This window comes from Magnolia sinica, chromosome 1, assembly GCF_029962835.1.
Source record: "Magnolia sinica isolate HGM2019 chromosome 1, MsV1, whole genome shotgun sequence".
Taxonomy (NCBI): Eukaryota; Viridiplantae; Streptophyta; class Magnoliopsida; order Magnoliales; family Magnoliaceae; genus Magnolia; species Magnolia sinica.
In genome coordinates this window covers 2,427,795-2,434,206 of record NC_080573.1, presented here as the reverse complement: position 1 = coordinate 2,434,206, position 6,412 = coordinate 2,427,795, and the positions used below count along the sequence as shown (strand labels likewise).

The 6,412-nt window shown below is 44.4% G+C and overlaps 1 long non-coding RNA gene across 1 annotated transcript; it reads right to left on the bottom strand.

The window, feature by feature from the left end:
* Positions 1 to 3,022: 3,022 nt before the first annotated feature.
* LOC131236540 (uncharacterized) lies at positions 3,023 to 3,757 on the bottom strand. The gene is made up of 2 exons (XR_009166784.1): positions 3,727 to 3,757; positions 3,023 to 3,508 (listed from the first exon to the last, which is right to left on the bottom strand). It is a non-coding gene; the product is annotated as an uncharacterized LOC131236540 (long non-coding RNA).
* Positions 3,758 to 6,412: the final 2,655 nt, after the last annotated feature.

Genomic DNA, 6,412 nt, shown 5'->3' with positions numbered 1-6,412 from the left:
TTTTATAGGCAGGGAGAGGAGAGATCCAGTGGCTGAGATTTGCTCTGCAAATCTCTAAGCGATGGCCGTCGGTTGCAGTCCCTGCTTTCCTGAAATGGAAGGTGCGGCTTGTAATTCCTCGTGGTCTGGTTATTTTTTGTTTGAGAGAGAGAGCTTTCCCAGGCTGGCGTGAGCACGTCGGCAGCCCTCTAGGTAAACCGACGCTGCTCATCCCATTACGCCAGCGGTCCGATCGCCCTCTACGGATCCCGTTTTCTATGATAAAACGGACGGCCAATATCGATCCCCTTCGTTTGTTTTCGGGGGGCCCCATACTTCAACATTTTTGTTGGGGTGGACCCCACCGACAAAATGGACGGTCTGGATTTCCGGGAAAATGGTCAGGGTGGCTCACTTAAGGGTTTGAAACCCATCCGTTTCAAATGATGCAATGGCCGGAGAGAATTTCTCTCAAATTTACAAAGAGGGTCGGTCAACAACCTTTTGACCGTTCCTCCTTATCCAGTGCACGTCGTGCACCATAGTCCAAGGTGCATGCGCGCCTTATGTGAGGTCTAGGACGATGTTTGTGATAGATCTATACCGACCATATGTTTAGGGTTTCTGGTGTAGGGGCCGCAGCCCAGTTTGCACCATATTTGAGATCCAGGTGGGCTGTATCGTGCTTTTTGGGGCCAAATTTGGCCCATTCATTATGATCCAATGGTCAGATTGGTCTGGTGGGTGGTTTCAACGGTTGAAGGTGGTCCTAGAGTACACCAATCATCCGATTAGCCATAAATAACTCTTTAAGAGTTGCTAGCAGGTGTATTATGCCAATATAACCTAGTTACTTGTTCAAAAACTGTGCTAATCTAGGGGGTTGTTGAGTCTTACCTCCTGGTTTGAGGTTGGGTTCGTCTTGGCATCTTTCGTTGTGGGTGGCTTTTATCATTGACCGGGAGTCCCAGCCCATTCGTGTAAGGTTTAGGTTGGTATAATTTTCCTTAGTCCTTATAACCGGGTCCTCGATGGTAACACCCATGTACCAGGGTATGGGTTGTTACAAGGGTATGGGTTGTTACAAGGCACCAGACAAAAAATAAAATAATTACAATTAACCTTGAGGAGCAACTCCATGACCACCTTTCCACCACAAGGATCTGCCTCATTCTTTCTATCATGTCTTAAAATGATCTCTCCAAATGGATGGACAATCATGGTGAGGCTCACAGACCTCGGTGATATCACTTCATAGGCACACATGCATGTACAATTAATGTTCCACACATGTGACAACATATTGCAAAATCTAATCTATCCATTGGGCAAATTTGACCTTGTGCATGTTTTCTCAAAAAGAAGACATGTTAGAAATTTATTCTATCCATCGGTTAAGTTTTTATACATCAGATTAGGAAATGAGCCAAAAAATGAAGCATATCCAAAACTTAAGCAGGGCGCCCTGCATGACAGGAAATAGTGGGCGAGGAAATGTTATGTTGAAGCCTTCTTGGGCTCCACCATGATGTTTTCATGCCATCCATACTGTTCACGAGATCATTCCTACTTGGATGTACTGAAAGCATAAAAATGTTAGTATATTTGTAAACTTCTGTGGCCGTACCAATGAGAACTTTCAATCCTTACTGATTCATGAGCTGCAGCCCATTTGAATTTTGAATCTGTCTCATTTTTTGTCCCATGTCTTAACATAGTCTAAAAAAACAAATGGACGGGGTGGATTTCTAACAAACATCACAGTGGGCCCACCTGGTTCTCAAGCGGATTGCCCGTTACCTAGGCATGCATATTCCAATGCCTGAAGCTATATGGGGCTTACAAAGATGTTCATGACAAATCCACTCCATCCATCTATTTTTCAAGATCACAATAGAGTAAGATTCTAAAATTAACATAGATCAAAAACTCATGCAGGCTATACCACATGAAACAATGGGGATTGAATGCCTAGGGGTGGTAGAAGTGTTGTCTCGGGATGATATTTATGCCTATAGTTAATCTAAGTGGTAAAAGCCTTATGAATGGTTTGGATAGCATATAAACATCATGGTCAACTCCAGGAAGGTTTTACTTGTGGATGTTTCTATTTCCATGTTTCGTTGGGATGTAACTTGCTTGATTGCAATTAAAATGGACCCTCGATCTAGTGGTCATTTTATGTATTGAATTAAATGGATTATTATTATGGTCTAAATCTGGAAAACATGTAATAGTGTTCTTGATTATGTGCATTCTTATGTATGGGAGTTGTCACTCATGGTTTCTGGTGGAGGGTTATCATGGTATGTATGAATGCTGTAACATGTGCCCTTAGTCGTGATATCATTTTACTAACTCTCAAACCATCAACTATTGAACCGCCTAGGGAATCTGGCTACTCACACTGTCAGTGGCTAATCCGCGTCCCACTTACGATACAAACAAACAGTTAGAGAAGTTGACCATGATTTGACCATGATTTTACCATGTGCGATTATTGTAGACCTCTCCTTTTAGTGTCACTTGTGGAGTTGGCGCGGGCTCAAATAACGTTTCATGATTTCGAGATTACATTCCCAATGTATACCCGAGGCTAGCGACCTCACTATGGAGTGTGTATGACCTGCAACCTGCCAGTGAAGGTCATCCCACCATGAAAGGATGCTCAAAATCAGGTTGATCCAACCATCGTATGGATTTGAAGGCAGGTGGATTGCCTATGATCGCTGACGACCGCATGAACTTTTCAACTGTGGGGCCCACCATGATGTTTGTGAGCAACCTATTGTTTCTCAATTTCACAAGTCGGTCACGTGGTTGATACAGGTGTGCCAAAATTAAATGTGCAGTTCAATTCAAACCGAACAATTATGACCCAATGACCAATATAGGCAGATGTGTCGGAATGAATTGTATGTGACCGATATCGAATAAGATAGGTTCAATTGTTGGGTTTGAATCGCCACAAATCTCAAGAGGTTGGCCCTTGAGCTTGATTAGCAGATTGATTTCTTGTAAGGAGCGTTGTTCAAAGATGAACTAAAAACAAAGCCATTGAAGTGCGTTGTGCATTGTTTTGTAGAAATACAACCTGTAGAAGATTGATGCAAGCAAAGCAAAATTACAACAAAAAAAAAAAAAGGAGAGCCAAATCAAAATCTAAAAGTTAAAAGAGAAAAACAAGATATGAGATACAAAGATTTACATGATTTGGCCATTCAGCTACGTCCACGGAGCCACAATACAGAGATTTCTTCCACTAAAACAAGAGACCAAGGGCGTCAAGCTTACCTCCCACTCTTTCAGTGTATAAGGAATCTCTCACTAAAGAATTTCGGCAGATAAAAGAATTGTCACTCTCCCCACATATATTCCCCCTCTATTGACAACACACCTAAAGAGAGAGCCCTGGCTTCCGGCCTACAAAAATAGGATTCACATGCACACGGAAAGGGGCGGAGAGGCATGTCATTTTAGGAAACCCTTACATGCTTTCAAGCGTATGAATCTCCACCACATCAACCTTCTGCAGTGTTAGAAGAAAACCAAAATAGACCCATATGAGGAGGCAATGCATCAACCTAGTCTTCAATAAAAAGACCTGTTGCCCTTCTTGCTGTTAGACAACAGGCCAAGCCCTCAAAATTAATGTTGAAGCTTCCATGTCCCATCTATAGATGATTCATGGGGCTGTAAGAGATTAATGGATTAAAAGGAATTACATACAGAAGAAGGTTGGCTAACCATTGTTTTCATACACAAGGGGCATGTTCGATAAGAATCAAGGCCTGATCTCTGGGCAGAGTTACATTGGAGCCCACCTGATGCATGGCTCGGCCAATGTAAAGCATTATTGGCATGTTAATGCAGGGGCATTTTCACATTGGGCTCGAGTGGGGTCGCCTGTTAGATGCAGCGGCACACTCGGGGTGGGTGACTCATGTGATTTGGAGCCTATGGGGGAGGTCTCGTGTTCCAGACTCCTTACCAGGGGTGAGTAATGCGCATTTCACACCGGGCTCGAGTGGGGTAGCCTATGAGATGCAGGGATACACTCGGGGTGGACAGACCATGTGATTTGGGGCCCACGAAGGGGGTTCGGTCGGGGTCCTAACCTATGAGATGTGGGGCCTGGGCTATGAGATAAATGGATTAATTCGCCATACTCTAACAGTTCAAGCTTTTAGAGCAAGTGGTTAATTGTCCTGCATCAAATTGGTATCAGAGACTAGGGTTCTTGTAGGGGAATTCACCACATATTTAGGATTTAGTTTGTTTGAGTCATTCATGCATTCAGTCCATCATATATAGCTGAATTTTAGTAACAGTGTGTAGTCTCCTTCATATAGAGTCTCGTAAGGTCATTTAGTTTTTAGACGCATATAGTTATCATAGCAGGTCCTTAGGTTGAGTAAGTTAGTGTATGCCCACATGTATGGGTCGTGGTTTCGGTTTGCACCCTACACTAAACATGGAGCAACTACAAGAAACAGTGGCCAAGTTAGCCCAGCAAGTTGAGTCCTTGAATAAGCATCTGAAACAACACATAGATAAACGCTTCAAAGAAATAGAGGCATCCTTCAGGGCAAACCCCACTACTAGGGAGGATGCCCAATCTCAGGCAGTTGGTCAGGAGGTTAGACCAAGGAATGGAGGCGGCCAAGGAGCTGGTCAAGGGCGCGTACCTATGCACCCACCCCGTGAGGGACATCATGATCAATATGACCCAGATGCACAAATCCTCAAGGGAGTTAGGGTAGACGCCCCTACTTTTGATGGCCACTTAAACCCTAAAACTTTTTTAGATTGGTTGGCGGATATGGACCACTATTTTGAGTGGTATGATATGTCGAATGCTCGACGAGTCCGATTCGCCAAGATGAAGCTTGTGAGTCAAGCAAAGAGGTTTTGGGCGACGGTTGAGCGAAAAAAAGAAAGAGCGAGGGAACTTCCAATAGTCCATTGGGGAGAAATGAAAGAAACGTTGAAAGAGAAGTACCTCCCTTTCTCTTATCGCATGCGGTTGATTGAGGAGTGGCAGTCTCTTCGACAGGGTTCCATGAGTGTTGCTGACTATATTGTGAAATTCGAAGAGTACTCGACCCGCTGTGAGGTTAATGAGGACCCCGTACTCACCCTTGCTCATTTTAAAATGGGCCTCTGTCCTGACATTAGGAGAGAATTGCTCGCCAAAGACATAGACACTATCGAACAGTTGTACCAAGTAGTGTTAGATGTCGAGCAATACCTTAAAGCATCTATGGGAAGGCGGTTTGACTTTCACGAATCTGGTACTAAGGCCAACCCCTCTGGGGCTAGACCTAACATGGGATTCCAAAACAAACATTCCCTTAATGTTCAGCCCAAACCTAAGGATGATAAGGGTAAAGAGATTGTCGGGTCTAGTTCACGTGGAAGTGGGGCCACTAGGTGTTTTAGATGTCAGAGATTTGCTCACTTTGCTCACCAGTGCAGCACGAGAGAGGGCACCAAAGTACTCCTTATTGATGAGCAAGTAGAAGTAGTGCCCCCAGAGAGTGATAGTGAGGAGGAGGAATATGAGCCAGTCGGACCCCTAGTGATGAGGAAGAGGGAGCACAAGAGTCTTTGACCCTCACAATTGTGCGCTGCGCCCTGACTCAAGCCAAGAACACTGATGACTGGCGCCGTAACACGATCTTCTACACTTATGCAAAATGTGGAGAAAAGAACTGTAAGATGATTATGGATAGTGGTAGTTGTGCCAACGTGGCATCGACCAGCACTGTGAGTCATTTGGGCTTGAAGCTGGAAGTTCATCCTCAGCCTTATAAAGTCTCCTGGGTTGATGAAATATCCATTCCAGTCTCGCACCGCTGTCTTGTCCCTATTCAGTTCGGATCTTATAAAGACACAATTTGGTGTGATGTTGTTCCTATGGATGTGGGCCATGTCATTCTGGGTAGGCCGTGGCTCTATGACAGGGATGTTACCATATTTGGTCGTTCAAATGTGTGTACATTCTGGTTTGAGGGCAAGAAGGTCAAGCTAAATCCTCTACCACCCAAGAATACAACTGGAAAAGAGTTCACCACACAGAGTGGTGTGAGCGGCCCAAAAGAAGTGAAGGAGTCGAAGTCCAAGTCCAAACTGCTCCATATTTTGAATGCCAAAGACTTTAAGCGAGAGACGGAGGCGGACTCGATGATATACGCCCTTGTGGCTAGGGAGAGTGTACCGGAGACTAGCGTAGAGTTACCCACTGAGGCCATTCAGGTAGTACATGAGTTTCGTGATATTTTTCCTAATGATTTACCGAATAAGCTTCCCCCTATGAGGGATATACAGCATGCCATTGATTTAATCCCTGGGACAACTCTACCAAACCTCCCACATTACAGAATGAACCCGAAGGAGCACGCTGAGTTGAAGAGGCAGATTGATGAACTCC